The 8022-nt window shown below is 44.9% G+C and overlaps 1 protein-coding gene across 10 annotated transcripts in view; it reads left to right on the top strand.

Moving 5' to 3' along the window:
• The window catches only part of LOC129723996 (kazrin), a 265654-nt gene that overhangs the window by 33224 nt on the left and 224408 nt on the right, over positions 1-8022 (top strand). The window contains exon 1 of one of the 10 annotated variants that reach the window (XM_055678554.1): positions 394-522. The exons of the other annotated variants lie outside the window; for them this stretch is intronic. The gene's annotated coding sequence lies outside the window, so the exon portion shown is untranslated. Of the gene's footprint in view, positions 1-393; positions 523-8022 lie in introns of those variants that run through there. 10 annotated transcript variants of the gene reach the window in all.

Here is an 8022-nt window from a genome sequence, read left to right as displayed (position 1 = left end):
GGGTTAAATAAAAACTTTTACTTTGGCATTTATCAAATCAGTTGTCAGATTACAGCCCTACTAGTGTCTCCCAGGATAAAATTTGTGCAAAGAAAACTTCTTCAACGGTGAGAAATCATTCTGTGCCGAACACGCATCAGTACTGGACGTGTTTGGTGATCGGTCCGATAGAGTATAAAACAAAAGACGTGTGAACAAGTGTTGGCATTGTTTGCCTGGTCGAGTGAAATAAATCCGGGTTCAAGGTCGTTCCTTTGTGCAACTGTTTCGCATCGTGACTGCCAGCTGGTGCGTAAGCCGATTTGGCTGCTGGCTGGATTGTGCTACAGCAGTGGACGAGACACAAACGAGGAAAAAGAAGAAGCCATCAGTGTCAGCGAGTCGTATCGCTGTGTGGAGTGATCTCACACCTGGCTCGCTGCTGGTGGCTGTTTGGTGCTGCTGTATTGGTGCTGCTGGCTGTAACGGCTGCTACTTCGAACGATCGGACAACCAACCTTACTGGAAGGGAGAAATAAAAAGGTACGTGTTCTTGTCAGCGCTAGTGCGCTAAACATAGCGCGATGGATGTAGATCCCTCGCCTCCCGCGCCACCATCCCCGAACCCCTCTGACCCTGACCCTTCTGTTACCCCCTCCCCTGTTCATTCTTCAGTCCCCCCTCGCCCCAGGCTTTACCCAGACGGAGCCCAGGGCAGCTATACTGTTTATTTTCGGCCAAAGGCAGGACCGAAATCGAAAAAGTTGAACCTCTTGCAGATTTCTAAAGACCTTACGAAGGAGTACAAGTGCGTGACCGAAATTTCCAAGGTCCGGCCTAACAAGCTCCGTGTCGTGGTCGGTAACCTGAAAGAGGCCAACGATATAGCTTGCTCTGAGCTCTTCACACGCGAGTATCGCGTTTACATACCCGCACGAGACGTGGAGATCGACGGTGTCATAACCGACTCGAGTCTGTCCGTCGAGTGTATACTGCAAAGTGCCAAAGGGTGCTTTAAGAACAAAACGTGTCCCGAAGTAAAGGTGCTCGACTGCAAGCAATTGCGGTCAGCATCGATCATCGGTGGCAAAACAGTATACACTCCGTCAGACTCGTTTCGAGTTACGTTCGCCGGGTCTGCACTACCAAGCCACGTCTCGATCCACCGGGTTCGTCTCCCTGTGAGGCTCTACGTGCCCCGCGTCATGAACTGCCTGAATTGCAAGCAGTTAGGCCATACAGCCGCCTACTGCTGCAATAAGGCACGTTGTGGCAAGTGTGGGGAGTCTCATGCGGAAGATTCTTGCAGTGTTAACGCTGAAAAGTGTATTCACTGCGGAGAAAATCTGCATGAGCTCTCGACATGTGTGGTGTACATGCAGCGCAGGGATAAAATAAAACGGTCTCTCAAAGAGCGTTCAAAGCGTTCCTACGCTGACATGCTGAAGAAGACCGTTACCACTTCTCCCGTTACTTCGAACCCCTTCGATCTGTTGCCCTCTGAGGAAACCGATTCTGACGATTCACCAGCGGGAGCATCTTACGCCAATCCTGGGGAGTCTAGAAAGAGGAAAAATATTTCCTCTCCTAAACTTCCCAGAAAAGGTCCTAAGATTTCTCAAAGTGAAATGAAAGTTACAAACAAACCAAACAGTGCTGCGGAAAAACCGAAGCAAACTCCTCCTGGGCTGGCAAATTTAAAGTCCCAGAAGGAGTTCCCAGCACTGCCAGGAACATCTAAAACCCCAGTTGCTCCTTTTACACTCCCAGTTGATGAAACAAACTCTGGATTAGTGAAATTTTCTGACATTGTGGACTGGATTTTTGAAACTTTCAATGTACCCGATCCAATTAAAATTTTTCTTACAGCATTCCTCCCAACAGTTAGATCATTTTTGAAGCAGTTGACTGCCCAATGGCCTCTCCTTGCAGCGATTATATCCTTCGATGCCTAATTCAACTGCGTATATGAAGGATTCTATCTCTGTCTTACAGTGGAATTGTAGAAGTATTTTACCAAAAATTGATTCGTTTAAAGTTTTGATAAATAAAAACAAATGCGATGCATTTTCCCTTTGTGAAACTTGGCTTACTTCAAATATTGATCTCAACTTCCATGATTTTAATATTATTCGCCTTGATCGAGACACCCCATATGGAGGAGTACTTTTAGGGATTAAAAAGTGCTATTCTTTCTATCGTATTAACCTCCCCTCGATTCCAGGCATCGAAGTTGTCGCATGTCAAATGCAGTACAAGGTAAAGAGCTTTGTATTGCCTCAATATATATTCCCCCCAGAGCACAGGTTGGGCAACGGCTGCTCTTTGATTTAATAGAACTTCTTCCCTCGCCACGTTTGATTTTGGGAGACTTCAACTCTCATGGCGTGGCTTGGGGTTCCCCATACAATGATAACCGCTCCTCTTTAATCTATAACCTTTGCGATGACTTCGACATGACTATTTTAAACAACGGTGAAATGACACGTATCCCGAAACCTCCAGCGCGCCCAAGCGCTTTGGATCTATCCTTATGTTCGACGTCGCTACGGTTGGATTGCACATGGAAGGTAATCCTCGATCCTCACGGTAGTGACCATCTGCCTATTCTTATTTCAATTACTAACGGGTCAACTCGCATGCGACCAATTGACATTCCGTATGACCTCACACGAAATGTCGATTGGAAGTTATACGAGGAAATGATTTCAAAAGCGGTCGAGTCGATTCAACATCATTCACCACTTGAAGAATACAACCTCCTCGCGGGCTTGATTCTCGACGCCGCGTTGCAAGCCCAAACGAAGAAATATCCCGGCGTAACGATCAAAGAACGGCCTCCCACTCCGTGGTGGGACCAAGAGTGCTCCGATGTCTACACGCAAAGATCCGACGCGTTTAAGGCCTACCAGACGGGAGGTATACCTGGCGACTATTTACGGTATTCGGAGCTTGATACCAAGCTTAAAAGCTTGGCTAAAGCAAAGAAACGTGGATATTGGCGTCGGTTCGTGAACGAGACGTCGAGGGAGACATCGATGAGCACTCTTTGGAACACAGCCCGAAGAATGCGGAATCGCGTAACGGTCAACGAAAGCGAGGAGTCTTCAAGTAGGTGGATATTTGATTTTGCCAGGAAAGTATGTCCGGACTCTGTTCCTGAGCAAAATATTGTTCGCGATGCGTCTCCGGGCCACGACGCGATAGAATCACCTTTTACGATGGCAGAACTTTCAGTTGCCCTCCTGTCCTGTAACAATAACGCGCCTGGATTAGATAGAATCAAATTCAACTTGTTGAAGAATCTACCCGGCAATGCCAAGAGGCGCTTGTTGAACTTGTTCAATAAGTTCCTGGAGCAAAACATTGTACCACAGGATTGGAGGCAAGTGAAGGTGATCGCCATCCAAAAACCAGGGAAACCAGCTTCTAATCACAACTCTTATAGGCCGATTGCAATGCTATCCTGTATCCGGAAATTGATGGAAAAAATGATACTCCGTCGTTTAGACCACTGGGTCGAATCAAATGGTCTACTATCAGAAACTCAATTTGGCTTCCGCCGTGCCAAAGGGACGAATGATTGTCTTGCGTTGCTTTCAACAGATATTCAGCTGGCGTATGCTCGTAAAGAACAAATGGCGTCTGCGTTCTTGGACATTAAGGGGGCTTTTGATTCCGTTTCTATTGACATTCTTTCGGGTAAACTTCACCGACAAGGATTTTCTCCAATTTTGAACAATTTTTTGCACAATTTGTTGTCCGAAAAGCACATGCATTTTACGCATGGCGATTTGGCAACTTTTCGCATTAGCTACATGGGTCTTCCCCAGGGCTCATGTTTAAGCCCCCTTCTTTACAACTTTTATGTAAATGACATCGACGAATGTCTGGCAAATTCATGCACGATAAGACAACTTGCAGACGACAGTGTAATCTCTGTTACAGGAGCCAAAGCTGCCGATTTGCAAGGACCATTGCAAGATACCTTGGACAATTTGTCTGCTTGGGCTTTACAGCTAGGTATCGAATTCTCTCCGGAGAAGACTGAGATAGTAGTTTTTTCTAGGAAGCATGAACCTGCTCAGCTTCAAACACAATTAATGGGTAAAACGATTTCTCAGGTTTTGGTACACAAATATCTTGGTGTCTGGTTCGACTCTAAAAGCACCTGGGGTTGTCACGTGAGGTATCTGATGAAAAAATGTCAACAAAGAGTGAATTTTCTTCGTACAATAACCGGACAATGGTGGGGAGCCCATCCAGGAGACCTTATAAGGCTTTACCAAACAACGATATTGTCTGTTATTGAATACGGGTGTTTCTGCTTCCGCTCCGCAGCAAACACACATTTGATCAAACTGGAGCGAATACAATATCGTTGTTTGCGTATCGCCTTAGGTTGCATGCAGTCGACCCATACGATGAGTTTGGAGGTTTTAGCTGGAGTACTACCATTGAAAAACCGCTTCTGGAGCCTGTCTTCTCGTATTCTAATCAAATGTGAGGTCTTGAACCGTCCCGTGATTGAAAATTTTGAAAGGTTAATCGAACTTAATTCTCAAACCCGTTTTATGACATTGTATTTCAATCACATGTCCCAAAATATTAACCCTTCTTCGAATATTCCAAATCGTGTCGACTTATCAAATACTTCTGATTCTACTGTGTTTTTCGATACATCCATGATAGAAGAAACTCGTGGAATCCCGGATCATTTACGCGTGCAGCAGATCCCTAAAATTTTTTCCAATAAATATCGAAACATCAACTGCGACAATATGTACTACACTGACGGATCACTTCTTGATGGGTCCACTGGCTTCGGTATCTTCAATAACAATTTAACCGTCTCCCATAAGCTCGATAATCCTGCTTCTGTTTACGTCGCAGAATTAGCTGCAATTCAGTACACCCTAGGGATTATCGAAAAAATGCCCACGGACCATTATTTCATCTTTACGGACAGTCTCAGTTCCATTGAGGCTCTCCGATCGATGAAAGATGTTAAGCACTCTCCGTATTTCCTGGGGAAAATACGGGAACACCTGAGTGCTTTATCCGAAAAATCTACTCAGATTACCTTAGCGTGGGTCCCTTCTCACTGCTCGATACCGGGTAATGAGAAAGCGGACTCTTTGGCTAAGGTGGGCGCAACAAACGGTGATATTTATGAAAGACCAATTGCCTTTAATGAATTTTTCGCACTTGTACGTCAGAATACGATCATCAGTTGGCAAAATGCTTGGACCAGAGGGGAATTGGGAAGGTGGTTACATTCCATAATCCCCAAAGTATCGACGAACCCGTGGTTCAAGGGGTTGGATGTAGGTCGGGATTTCATTTGCGTGATGTCCCGGCTTATGTCCAATCACTATAGATTTGACGCGCTCCTCCGTCGTGTTGGGCTCGGGGAAAGTGGTATCTGTGCCTGTGGTGAAGGTTATCACGACATAGAGCATGTGGTTTGGTCATGCCCTGTACACCGTGACGCCAGGTCTAAATTAATAGCTTCCCTGCAGGCCGAGGGTAGACAGCCGGCTGTTCCTGTTCGTGATGTCTTGGCGAGCCGTGACCTATCCTATATGTCCCTTATAAACGTTTTCCTGAAATCCATCCACGCCCCAGTTTAATCCTATTCCCTTCCGCCTACATCCAACCAAACGACAAGAACACGTTTGAACCTTAAGCACAAAACCAGCAACCAGACCCCGCACAACAGAACCAGGACCCAAGGACTACGAGCCTCTGTCCCAACTCACGACATCGTGGCTCAGCAGAACGAATCCATACATGCCATTCGACGATTATCAGACGACCATTGAACAACAAAACACTGATTGGAAATCCCATGCTAGTTTTAAGTTAGACTTAATTTCAGCTCGTAGTCGGCAGCGAGGATAAAAAATTTGCTTTAGTTTTTAAGTCATCAGATATAATTGGCGCCGTTAAACATTAAATTGTATTTGTGCCGTGTCAAATAAATGTTATGTGAAGAAAAAAAAAAAAAAAAACGGTGAGAAATGGAAGTGCTTTTGTTTTGATGTATCAAGTTCATTTTAAGCTAGAAAATGCATCCCTCAAATGAGAGTTTAAACTTGCCTGTAAACTGTAAACCATAATCCTGAATGGCCAACCACTCACGGGCTCCCGTTAGTCACACACCTGAGCTGGGATAAGCATCCCGAGCAAATTCACTTCGCTGCTGTCTGTCGAAATACGGCTTTCCCTTAAGCTCCACAGAGTACAGACACGGTTGATGAAGATTAGTCGAAATGGTTCGCCCCGATGGGAGCCAACAGCCGGAGCAAACCGGAGCCCATTAACGGGACATATTTTGCAGCATCATTCCGCTTAAAAAGCCCGAGGTTAGTCCACCCAGTGAGAAGCCACCCGCACGGTGGGATATGATAGTATAATTTCTAATCTCACTATTGGAAACATCTCTAGTACAACCAAGAAGAAGGTTTTGTCCATGCTACTGTACGACACTGCCCCACTGTGCGCCCTCAGTAGAACCTAATCCAATAAAAATCGATGGATACGCTTCGCCTGGTTTAAGGGCCGGGTTCAATTTATGCTCGAGTTCAACATCTATTCTAAGGTACAGCTGTTACCGGTCGAACACAGTTGGCTTGAAGGATAGCTTCTTCCTTTTGAGTTACGTTTCGAATCAGTTTATGTTTGGTAAATGAAATATGGTTGGTTATTATTTAAAATCCTCTGAGGTAAAAACCGGGCTATGTTTCGCAACAATGGGTAGACAACATTGTACTTTAAGCACAGAAAGTTTGACTTCGATCAAAATAAATTTCAGCACACGCTCCCTAAAACACTACAATATCGATTAGACAGTAAGCTGCGGAAGCGCCAAAGCTGAGAGCTAAAGTTTTTTCATTTTATTTTTGGATTATTCAATCACGCTAACACTGTTGTGGTTGCGGCTGGGCAAGCGATTTCCATGGAGCAGACCTAAGGGGCCGTTCTTAAACTACGTGGTATTGTTTTGTAGATTATAATAACCCAATCCCCTGCTTGGTTAATCGTATTTTGATGTGCTGCACGAAAATTTGAGTGATTTATGTGGTGAGACGAATATGGGCTTTACGAAAAATAATTTATTGCTCAACCCTTCCGGTACCCTCCCATCACCCCATGGTTAAGGGACGACCCACACATACAGATTGTCTTTCATAACACTGGTTGAGAACAGCTTCCGCATAGCAAACAGGGAAACCTACTAAACAGATGATGAAAGCACGTCACGGAAACTCGTTTACACCCTACCGCACGCACTAGTATATGTGTACACCATCGACCACAAAGAGTCTTAACACAAGTATACATGCTGAGAACGATGGGCGAAGTGCCATATTTCAACTCCAAGGATACCGAACTGTATTAGGGTTTCGCTATAATTTATATTGCCAATTAGTTCGGTCACGTTTTAAGTTGTTGTTATCCTTCACATTTACCCGCAAATGATCAAGCTCAAATAAAATAATGATCAACTGCGTACCGTCGAAAATAAAAGTTTTGCTCCGGTTTGGATGAAATATTTAAAGAAAAAAGGCAATCCTCTTTATGAACCAATCCACACCGGATTCAGTCCAAAGCCCCAGGCTGTTGCCTCCCTCCAATGGCTTTTCGTCGATTATCTGACCCGTTTCCAGTGTCCGTCTTAGCAACGGTTCTCTTTCTCGTCAGGGATGTCCTATATTTGATCCTACGGTCATCCACCGACTGGCCAAGCGAACGAACCGTTTAACCGGAAGCAAATCAGTTTAAAGCTTTGCAACGGTCCGGTGACTGATTGACTGTACCAATCAGTGGACGCGGAGTTAAATAAAACCGCACATCAAACGAATGCTATCGATTTTCTATTAAACGATCAACTTTAATCTTGCTTTTATCTTGCTTCCCCCTGAAGTGATTCGAATAGTGGCTTTTTCTTCGTATGGGGTGATTTACCGTTTACCAATTGGTCATCAAAGGCAGTCTCCTCTAGTCGATGACTTGTGCTAGCGTCTACACCATTATGAA

Source organism: Wyeomyia smithii, chromosome 2, assembly GCF_029784165.1.
Source record: "Wyeomyia smithii strain HCP4-BCI-WySm-NY-G18 chromosome 2, ASM2978416v1, whole genome shotgun sequence".
Lineage (NCBI taxonomy): Eukaryota > Metazoa > Arthropoda > Insecta > Diptera > Culicidae > Wyeomyia > Wyeomyia smithii.
The sequence above is the reverse complement of the archived record's forward strand: the minus strand, read 5'-3'. Positions and strand labels throughout refer to the sequence as shown.